The sequence below is a fragment of the Lagenorhynchus albirostris genome, chromosome 3, assembly GCF_949774975.1.
Source record: "Lagenorhynchus albirostris chromosome 3, mLagAlb1.1, whole genome shotgun sequence".
Lineage (NCBI taxonomy): Eukaryota > Metazoa > Chordata > Mammalia > Artiodactyla > Delphinidae > Lagenorhynchus > Lagenorhynchus albirostris.
The window spans coordinates 111,592,982-111,604,878 of NC_083097.1; the positions used below are offsets into that span (position 1 = coordinate 111,592,982).

Consider the following 11,897-nt stretch of genomic DNA (forward strand, 5'->3'; position numbering starts at 1 on the left):
TCCCATGGAAAAATATGTTTGGGAAGCACTGCATTCAAAAGACTTAAATACCATTTACTGTAGGCTTTATCAGAGCCTTTCTTTCATACGCTAATTAATAAGCATCTTTGTTCTTCAAGAGGGGGACAGGGTATGCAGAAGGCCCTCTCCCACCTTAAGCCCAGCCCCATGGGACTTGGTGCTCTTCTGAAAACATTAGGGCCCAAGTGTATCTTACTCGCTGGCTCTGGTCCAGGTGGAATGGATGGCACATGTAGTCACCAAGGAAAACATGGTTTTCCTAGAAACCCAGATTCAATGACCATCTCCTCAAAGGGAGGTCAACCTGTAGAAGCCGAGGCAAGGGGCGATGGTCATAAGAGAAATCTTTATGAATGAGTTTAGCAGATTCATGATTCTGGGTTACAAGCAATATCCTGTGTCTCAAATCAGGTCCCCAGGTTAGCATCAGTGAATCAGGGATACCTGATTTGGGTATCATCGTTAGGGAATCCCATGGCCTATGTAGAGAACATACTGACTTCGAGGTTATAAGCTGTAGCATTAAGGCTGATTGAGGCTGCACTCCATGTAGTTCCTCCACTAGGACATACCCTGAGCTAAGCTTCATATGGCCAAATGTCTGACTCCATAGAAAGCACGAGAGCAAAGGTAGTCCTTAAAAACTGGGCTTTCTCACTGCTTTAGTGAAGTAGTGACATCCAAGCTATGCTGCTCAGGGACCCCTCTGACAAAGCATAACCAACACCAACAAGAGCTGCATCCTCACTGGGAGACAGAGTGACCAGAAGAACAGCATAGGGAAGAGACAGCAGACCCTGCATGGGACCTTCCTGGACTATTCCAGAGCATTCCCTGGAGCTCCCAGAAATCCTTGGGGCACCAAGCAGGGGGCTGCAGAAGCCCTGCTTGAGCAGGTGGGAGTTAAGAGTCAGGGATATATAAGCTGGAACCATGCCTGGGTCCCCTTGCCCTCACAGGCTAGGGAAGCAGTGTGTGTGTTCCTGCATCCTCCCCATACTTGGAAGCTGCTTCAGTAAACTGTAAGATATAGTATGGTGAGGACATCTTGTGTGTAGTGTGAGAGCATGCTGAGAAGCAAGAGGTCAGTGGGAGCTAGCACCTCCAGGGAAGGGCTCCAAGATGAGGCAGGGTGTGTGGTAAGCCTTTCCAGGTTGCTAAGTTTTAGTGGTATAGAGAAGAGAGGACTGGCCTGGCCTGGCCAGTCCAGCCAGCATCAGGATAGAGGCTGGAGAGGCCCACAGAGTCATCATCACCATCTTCTCTGAGGAACTGGATCTCAGGCTTAGGAATAGAATGTGTCTCATGGGGGCCTGCAAACCCCTAAGCCCTCCCCTGCATCAGGCCTCACTCCTGCTCGTCGACAGATGAGCCTCCTGAGTCTTCTGCAAGTATTTTCCTTTCTTCCTCGCTCACGTTACTCCCCAGCCTGTCACTTTCCAGCACCCCGACATGGCACTGAAATGGCTTTGGCTGGGTGTCACCAGAGTCCTCCTGACTGTCAGATCCATTGAAGTTTTGTGGGGGTTTTTTTTCTAATTTTTATTTATTTATTTATGGCTGCGTTGGGTCTTCTTGGCTGTGCAAGGGCTTTCTCTAGTTGTGGTGAGCGGGGGCTATTCTTCGTCATGGTGCGTGGGCTTCTTATTGCGGTGGCTTCTCTTGTTGTGGAGCACGGGCTCTAGGTGCGCAGGCTTCAGTAGTTGTGGCACTCAGGCTTAGTAGTTGCGGCACACAGGCTTAGTTGCTCAGCAGCATGTGGGATCTTCCCAGACTGGGGATCGAACCCGTGTCCCCTGCATTGGCAAGCGGATTCTTAACCACTCACCACCGGGGAAGTCCCAGATCCATTGAAGTTTTAAAAAATAAACAGCTTGCTTGAGATCTAATTCACACACCATACAATTCACCTATTTAAAGTATACAATTCAGTGGTTTTTAGGGGATTCAGAATTGTGCAACGATCACCACAATCAATTTCAGAACACTTCATCACCTTCCTCCTCAGAAAACCATGCCCATTAGGAGTCATTTTACTTTTCCCCTCACGCCCCCCTTCTAGACCTAGATAACCACTTATCTACTCTCTGTCTTTATGGAGTTGCCTGTTCTGGATATTTCATTTAAATGGACTCACACAGTATGTGGCTTCTTTCACTTACATAATGTGTTCAATGTTCACCCGTGTTGTAGCATATATTAAAATTTCATTCCTTTTTATGGCTGGATAATATTCCATTGCATGGATATATTTCATCCGGTTTATCCATTCATCTGTTCATGGCCATTTAGGTTGTTTCTACTTTTTGGATATTATGAATAATGCTGCTATGGAATTCATATACAAGTTTTTGTATGGGCATATAGTTTCATTTCCTTGAGTATATTGCTAGGAGTAGAATTGCTAGTTTATATGGTAACTCTATGTATAATGTTTTGAGGACCTGTCATATTGTTTTTCCAAAGCAGCTGCACTGTTTTACGTTCACATCAGCGGTGCGTGAGGGTTCCAATTTCTCCACATCCTTGCCAACATTTATTATTATCTGTCCTTTTCTTTTAATTGAGATATAGTCAATTTACAGTGTTGTGTTAATTTCTGCAGTACAGCAAAGTGATTCAGTTATACATATATATATATATATAATATACATTATTTTTTATAGTCTTTTCCATCATGGTGTGTCACAGGATATTGAATATAGTTCCCTGTGCTATACAATAGGACTTGTTATTTGTCCATTCTATATATAATAGTTTGCATCTACTAACCCCAAACTCTCACTCCATATGTCCTTTTGATTAGAGTCACCCAAGTAATGTGACAGAGGATCCCATTATGGTTTGATTTGCTTTTCCCTAATGGCTAATGATGTTGAATGTTTTTTTCATGTGCTTATTGGCCATTTGCACTCTGTGTTCTTTGAAGAAATGTATATTCACCTCCTTTGCCCATTTTTTTAAACTGAGTATTTGTCTTTCTATTATTGAGTTGTAAGAGTCCTTTATATATTCTAGATACAAGTCTCTTGTCAGATACATGATTTGTAAAAATTTTCTACTATTATTTGGGTTGTTCTTTTTACTTTCTTGATTATGCTCTCCGCAGCACAAATTTTTTTATTTTGATGAAGTCCAGTTTATCTCTTTCTTCTTTGGTTGCTTGTGCTTTTGATTTCATAGCTAAGAAGCCATTGCCTAATCCAAGTAATAAATATTTATTCTTATGTTTTCTTTTTAAGAGTTTTACCTGTTACATTTAGGTCTTTGATCTGTTTTGAGTTAATTTTTCTATATGGTGTGAGGTAGGGATCCAACTTCATTCTGCATGTGAGTATTCAGTTGTGCCAGCACTATTTGTTGAAGACTGTTCTTCCCCTGTTGAACTGTCTTGATACCCTTGTCAAAAATCAGTTGACCTTAGGGAATTCTCTGGTGGTCCTGTGGTTAGGACTCTGTGCTTTTGCTGCTGAGGACCCAGGTTCAATCCCTGGTGGGGGAACTAAGGTCCTGCAAGCTGTGTGGTGTGGCCAAAAAAAAAAAAAAAAAATCAGTTGACCTTAAATGTAAGAGTTTATTTTTGAATTTTCAGTTCTATTCTGTTGATCTATATGTCTCGTCCTTATGCCAGTATCACACAGTCTTGATTACTGTAGCTTTGTAATAAGTTTTGAAAGCAGGACGTGTTAGTCCTCCTTTTTTGTTCCCCCAGCTTGTTTTGGTTGTTCTTGCTCCATTGCATTAGCACATGAATTTTAGAATCAGCTTGTCAGTTTCTGCAAAGACACCCATTGGAATTTGATGGGGATTGCATTCAGTCTATAGATTACCATCTCAACAACATTAAGTCTTCTGATCCATGGACATGGGATGTGTTTCCACTTATTTAGATCTTTAATTTCTTTAAAAAATGCTTTGCAGTTTTCAGTATATATCTTACACTTCCTTGGTTAAATTTATTACTAAGTATTTTATTCTTTGTGAATTGTTTTCTTAATTCATTTTTGGATTATGTTGCTAGTATAGAGAAATACAATGGGCTTTTGTATATTGATCTTTTTTTAAGACAATATTTTCTAAATATTTATTTATTTAGGCTGTGCCAGGTCTTAGTTGTGGCCTGCGGACTTCTTAGTTGCAGCATACATGCAGGATCTAGTTCCCCGACCAGGGATTGAACCCGGGCCCCTGCATTGGGAGCGCGGAGTCTTACCCACTGGACCACCAGGGAAGTCCCTGTTATTAATCTTATATCCTGAAAACTTGCTGACCTTATTTATCAGTTCTAATAGATGTTTAGTGGATTCCTTAGGAGTTTCTATATACAAGATTGTGTCATCTGTGCATAAAGATGGTTTCACTTCTTTCTGGTCCAGTGACCTTTTATTTCTTTTTCTTGCCTAATTGCCCTGATTAGAAATTCCATTACAGTGTTGAATAGAAGTGATGAGAGTGGACATTCTTGTCTTATTTCTGATCTTCAGGGGAAAGCATTCAGCATCTCCTCATTAAATAGGATATTAGGGTTTTTTGTAGATGTTCTTTATCAGGCTGAGGAAGTTCCTGTCTATTCCTAGTTTGTTGAGTGTTTTTAGCATAAAGAGCTCTTGAATTTTGTCAGAAGTTGTTGAGATTATCATGTGGTTTTTGTCCTTTATTCTATTGCTATAATATATACATTAATTGATTTTCAGATGTTAAACCAACCTGTGCTCCTGAAATAATCATATTTGGTCATGGTTTATAAAACTTTTTATATGTTATTGGATTTGGTTTTCTAGTATTTGTTGAGGATTTTTATATCTATAGTCATTAAATATATTGGTCTACAGTTTTTTGGTTTTGATACCAGGGTAATACTGACTTCATAGAACGAGTTGGGAAGTGTTCCCTCATGTTTATGTTTTTAAATGACTTGGTTTTCATATTGCAAAAATAAGAAAATACAGAAAAGTACAACTAAAATTAAAGTTACTTATAATCCCACTAAGTAGAGGTAACCACTGTTAATATTTAAGTGCATTTCCTTCCCATTTTTCCTATGCTTATACATGTTAAAATACAAAATTGGCATCATGCTCTATATGGAGTTTGGTATGCTGTTTTGCTTTTTGTTTTTTTTTAATGTTAAACTTACATTTGTGGGGACTACCCTAGTGGCGCAGTGGTTAAGAATCCGTCTGCCAATCCAGGGGACAAGGGTTCCAGCCCTGGTCCGGGAAGATCCCACATGCCATGGAGCAACTAAGCCCGTGTGCCACAACTACTGAGCCTGCGCTCTAGAGCCCGCGAGCCACAACTACTGAGCCCATGTGCCACAACTACTGAAGCCTGTGTGCCTAGAGCCCGTGCTCCACAAAAGAGAAGCCACCACAATGAGAAGCCCACGCACTGCCATGAAGAGTAGCCCCCGCTCACCACAACTGGAGAAAGCCTGTGTGCAGCAACAAAGACCCAATGCAGCCAAAAATGAATAAATAAATAAATAAATGTATTAAAAAAATAAATTACATTTGTGGGACTTCCCTGGTGGTCCAGTAGATAAGACTCCACGCTCCCAGTGTAGGGGCCTAGGTTCGATCCCTGTTCAGGGAACTAGACCCTGCATGCATGCCACGACTAAGAAATCCGCATGCCGCAACTAAAGATCCCCCATGCCACAACTGAGACCTGGCGCAGCCAAAATAAATAAATAAATAAAATAAAATAAAGTAACATTTGTGAGCTACAGTGGAATATTATTCACCCATAAAAAGGAATGAAGTACTGATACATTCTGCAACATAGATGAACCTTAAAGACATCATGCTAAGTGAAAAGCCAAACCCAAAACGTCATATATTGTATGATTCCATTTATAGGAAATATCCATATATTAAGGTAAATCCATAGAAACAATGCAGATTGGTGGTTGCCAGGGGCTAGAGAGTGTGTGTGTTTGGGAGGTGGGGGGAATGTGGAATGGAGAGTATGGAATGCTTAGTGAGTACAGGGTTTCTTTTGGGGGTGAGGATAATGTTTAGAACTATTTAGAGGTGGTGGTTGCACAACATTGTGAATACACTAAATGCCACTGAATCGTTCATTTTAAAATGGTTATCTTCATGTTATGTGAATTTGACCCCAATAAAAAAATTACATTTGTGAGCATTAGTGTTTGTGATTTAAAGCTATTTAAAAGTGTGATTCTAAAATATTTTATTAGATTTTTAAAATTACAATATGTACATATTTTGTTGTTATGAAGTAAAGTAGTAGTTAAGGTTTATGTGGAAATCCCAGAATCCCATAATGATTTCTCAGCAGCTACAAATATTTCATTACAGATATACTTTGTTTTACTGTATATCTAAGTCATCTGAAATTATTATTATATTATGCTATAATGAATATCCTTAAAATTGTTTTTTAGAAGTGAGTTATTATTTCCTAAGTTACTAGTTCCTAAATGAGTTGTCATTTACTTAGGATTGATTCCTAGAAGTGAGTGTTTGGGTCAAAAGGGAGGAATCAACATGTGTAAGATTCTTCAAGTTCACTGCCAATTTTTTTACACAGCTTCAGCAATTATAATATTTTAAATAAATCTTTGCTAGAAAAGGCAAAAATATAAGATACTATAGGAGAATATCTTCATAATTTCAGGAGAGAGAAGATTTTATTAAGCTAGACACACTCAAAAAATCATAAAATTAATACATAAATTGAATTATTCTCAAATTAAAATTTCCTGTTCATTAAAATATTACAAGAATTAACTGGCAAGATACAGAGTCAGAGAAAATATCTGCAAAACATATAATTAGTAAATGGCTGTATCCAGAGTATATAAAGAACTTCTATAAATTCATAAGAAAAACAACTGAGTAATAGCGAAAGCACTATGTATAAAAATTTTTGAGTATACCTAAGGTAGTATTTAGAGGAAAATCTATAGCATTAAATGTACATATTTGAAAAGAATTGTTGAAAATATGAGCCAAGGATGCATTTCAGGAAGTTATATTCAAAGTAGAAGAATGAAATAATAAACATAAGAGAAGAAATTAATGAAATAAAAACCAAACATACAATAAAAATTTTTAATATTAAAATTTATTTTTCAAAAAAATAAGGAAATTGAAATACTCTTTATTGTGAAGAAAAAAGAAAATAAAGAAAAAAGAATAAATAAATAATAGTAAGAATGAAGAAGGGGATATTACTAGAGATCAATACACATTTAGAAGATACTAAGGGGCTTCCCTGGTGGCGCAGTGGTTGAGAGTCCGCCTGCCGATGCAGGGGACACGGGTTCCTGCCCCGGTCTGGGAAGATCCCACATGCCGCAGAGCAGCTAGGCCCGTGAGCCATGGCCGCTGAGCCTGCGTGTCCGGAGCCTGTGCTCCACAATGGGAGAGACCACAACAGTGAGAGGCCCGTGTACTGCCAAAAAAAAAAAAGAAGATACTAAGAAGGTATTAAGAACAACAATGCCAATAAATGTAAAAAGTTCAAGTGAAACGGAAAAATCCCTAGAAATAATAATTTATCCAAGGTGGCTCATGAAGAAATGGAAAATCTGAATAGTCTCATAAATATTAAAGAGATTGAATCAGTATTTATCTATTTATTTTTTTAAATTGAAGTATAGTTGATGCACAATATTACATAAGTTACACAATTCACAATTTTAAAGGTTATATTCCATTTATAGTTACTACAAAATATTGACTATATTCCTTGCATTGTACAATATATCCTTGTAGCTTATTTATTTTATGCATAATACTTTGTACCTCTTAACCCCCTACTCCTATATTGCCCCTCCCCCCCTTTCCCTCTTCCCACTGGTAACCACTAGTTTATTCTCTATATCTGTGTGTTTCTTTTTTGTTATATTCACTAGCTTGTTTTATTTTTTTAGATTCCACATATCAGAGATATCATACAGTATTTGTCTTTCTCTGTCTGACATTTCACTTAGCATAATATCCTCCAAGTCCATCCATGTTATTACAAATGGCAAAATTTAATTCCTTTTTTATGACTGAGTGGTATTTCACTGTGTGTATATGTGTACATATACATGTATATGTAAATATGTACACATCTCACATCTTCTTTATCCATTCTTCTGTTGATGGACATTTAGGTTGCTACCATATCTTGACAATTGTAAATAATGCTGTTATGAACGTTGAGGTGCATATATCTTTTTGATTTAGTGCTTTTGTTCTTTATGGATATATACCCAGGAGTGGAATTGCCAAGTCATATGGTAGTTCTATTTTTAGTTTTTTGAGAAAACTCCATACTGTTTTACACAGTGGCTGCACTAATTTGCACCCCCAACAACAGTGTAGGAGGGTTCCCTTTTCTCCATATCCTCACCAACATTGTTATTTGTGTTCTTTTTGATGATAGCCATTCTGACAGCTGTGAGGTGATATCTCATTGTGGTTTTGATTTGCATTTCTCTGATGATTAATGATGTTGAGCATCTTTTCATGTGCAGGTTGACCATCTGCATATCCTGTTTGGAAAAATGTCTATTCAGGTCTTCTGCCCATTTTTTAATCAAGTTGTTTGTTTTTTGGATGTTGAGTTGTATGAACTGTTTATATATTTTGGATATCAACACCTTATCAGTCATATCATTTGCAAATATTTTCTCCCATTCAGTAGGCTGTCTTTTTGTCTTATCGATGGTTTCCTTTGCTATGCAAAAGCTTTTCAGTTTAACTAGGTTCCATTGGTTTATTTTTGCTTTTATTGCCTTTGCTTTAGGAGACTGATCCAAAAAAATATTGCTATGATTTATGTCAAAGAGTGTTCTGCCTATGTTTTCTCCTAGGAGTTTTATGGTTTCTGGCCTAACATTTAGGTCTTTAATCCATTTTGAGTTTATTTTTGTATATCGTATTAGAGAATGTTCTAATTTCATTGTTTTACATGTAGATGTCCAGTTTCCCCAGCACCACTTATTGAAGAGTCTGTCTTTTCTCCATTGTATATTCTGGCATCCTGTGTCATAGATTGTCTGACCATAAGTACATGGGTTTATTTCTAGGCTCTCTATTCTGCTCCACTGATCTATGTGTCTGTTTTTGTGCCAGTACCATACTGTTTGATTACTGTAGCTTTGTAGCATTGTCTGAAGTTAGGGAGCATGATTCCTCCATCTCTATTCTTCTTTCTCAAGATTGTTTTGGCTGCTCGGGGTCTTTTGCATTTCCATACAAATTTTAAAGTTATTTGTTGTAGTTCTGTGAAAAATGCCCTTGATATTTTGATACAGATTGCATTGAATCTGTAGATTGCCTTGGGTAGTATGGTCATTTTAACAATATTAATTCTTCCAATCCATGAACACAGCTGTCTTTCCATCTGTTTGTGTCATCTTCAATTTCTTTCATCAGTATCTTATAGTTTTCCAAGTACAGGCCTTTTACCTCCTTATGTAGGTTTATTCCTAGATATTTTATTGAATCAGTAATTTAAAATCTTCCCACAAAGAAAACTTCAAATCCAGATAGCTTTACCTGTGAATTATAGTGAACATTCACAGAAAATAAAATTTCATTCATACACAAACTATTCTAGAAGTTTAGAAGTTTCTACTCCCAGAAAACCAAAGCTATCCTCCTCAACTCATTTCATGGAATTAATATGACCCTAACCCCCAAATCTGACAGGATCAATGTAGGAAAACTAAAGGCCAATCTCACTTATGAACACAGATATAAAAAATGCTAACTGACCTATTATTAAACAAAATTTAAGATCATATGAAAAGTATTATTTTAAAAATTTAGGAGCGTCAAGCTTAGTGAGGCCTGGTAGGGCTTAGAGGCCCGGCTGGCTGCAGCCGGGGAGCCTGAGGTCAGGGCGTCATGCGCAGGCCCTACTGGGCTGGGCCATAAGCCACAGCCTCGGCAGCTGCAGCGAGATCTTCTGGATGCCGGTTGGGGCTCTGCAGAGCAGAGCAGAGGCTGCGCCTGGGCCATGGGCGGGCGTGGGCGGGGTAGCCCGCCAGCGGCCGGCTCCCTCATGCGCGGTGGATGCGGCCACGGTGATGCATGCCCTAGAGGAGGAGAGCTTCGCGCTGTCCATCTTTTCCGCCTCTGATGCAGAATTTGATGCTGTGGTTGGATATTTAGAGGCCATTATCATGGATGATGAGTTCCAGTTATTACAGAGGAATTTCATGGACAGGTACTACCAGGAGTTTGAAGACACAAGAGAATAAGCTCACCTACACACCTATTTTTATAGAATCTATTTCTGTGGTAGAAAAGTATATGGAAGAACAGCTGTTGGAGCAAATTCCTGGATTTAACATGGCGGCTTTCATTACAACTTTACAGCACCATAGATGAAGTGGCGGGTGATATTTTCGACATCCTGCTCACGTTTACGGATCTTCTGGCTTTTAAAGAAATGTTTCTGGACTATTGAGCAGAAAAAGAAGGCTGGGGACTGGACTTAAGCAGCGGTTTAGTGGTGACTTCATTGTGCAAATCATCTTCTATGCCAGCTTCCCAGAACAATCTGTGGCCCTAGGTCCCACCTCCAGGTAATGGGATCTTTCTAGACATCACCAGCCCAATAGACTGGGAGAGGCTTTGGCTAATGATGTCAGAAGAATACATCTTGGAAAGACTGACTCTGTTCTGCAACTCTTCGTTAATGTTAAGTATTGATGGGTCAGGAGAAAATTAGCTGACTTTCCTGGGACACATTCTTGTCTTCAGTAACCCTAGTACTCCTCCCCGAGTAGACACGTCTCTCAGGAGCTTCTGAGTATGGCTCCTGCATTAAGCCCAAGTCCAGCATTCCACCTGGGGGACACTTCCCCAGCATACATGTTGGTGTGTCCATGTTGGAAGAACCCACCATCATCAACTGTCTTGGCCCAGCAGGCCTTGCATGTCCCATGAGACTTTTTGTGGACTCACAGCTTTTTATATGGGTCAGAGTTTCAGTCCTGCAGTCTCAATGGGGTTTTTGACTGGGAGTATTTATCTAGGGTTTAACTCAAGCTAGCTGACCATCTCAAGATTTTTGAAAATCCTACTATCACAGTTCATCTTGGCTGTAGGAATCAACTTAGAGAGACTTCCTTTACCTAGAAGGTACATGTGAAAATCAATTCCTAGTCTTACATGTACAGTCCTTGTATCACTTTCTGCTGCTCCTGATGTAGTTCCATAGTTTCTATAACTCTCGTTTACGTGGTTTTTTTAAAACTAAGTTTATTTATTTATTTATTTTTGGCTGCGTTGGGTCTTCATTGCTGTGCACGGGCTTTCTCTAGTTGCAGCAAGCGGGGGCTACTCTTCGTTGCGGTGTACGTGCTTCTCACTGCGGTGGCTTCTCTTGTTGTGGAGCACAGGCTTCAGTAGTTGCAGCACACAGGCTCAGTAGTTGTGGTGCACGGGCTCAGTAGTTGTGGCTCGCAGGTTCTAGAGCACAGGCTTAGTAGGTGTGGCACACAAGCTTAGTTGCTCCGCGGCATTTGGGATCTTCCCAGACCAGGGCTTGAACCCGTGTCTCCTGCATTGGCAGGCGGATTCTTAACCACTGCGCCACCAGGGAAGCCCGTTTACATGTTTTTGGAAAAATATTTTTATAGACGAATACTCAGGCTAACCTAGTGGATATAATCTTAGAACTTCCATGATTACCCACTTCAAGATCAAAGTATTATATGCTGTGTGCTTTTTGGCTATTAGTGTTATGAAAGCAAAAATGCTTTCTATGTTGGTGTTCCTATTTTACTGGGCACCAATGAATGTATGCTGAAAATGGTCTAAAAGGTTTCCTTTTCTTAGAGCATGTTAGTATTTGTGCAGGTTTGCTTAAAACCCTTTCTTTGTAAATCAGCTCCTTAG

General features: G+C 39.2%; 1 pseudogene; it reads left to right on the forward strand.

Moving 5' to 3' along the window:
- Positions 1–10,066: 10,066 nt before the first annotated feature.
- LOC132518246 (ADP-ribosylation factor-like protein 2-binding protein) lies at positions 10,067–10,643 on the forward strand (annotated as a pseudogene).
- The last annotated feature ends 1,254 nt before the right edge of the window (positions 10,644–11,897 follow it).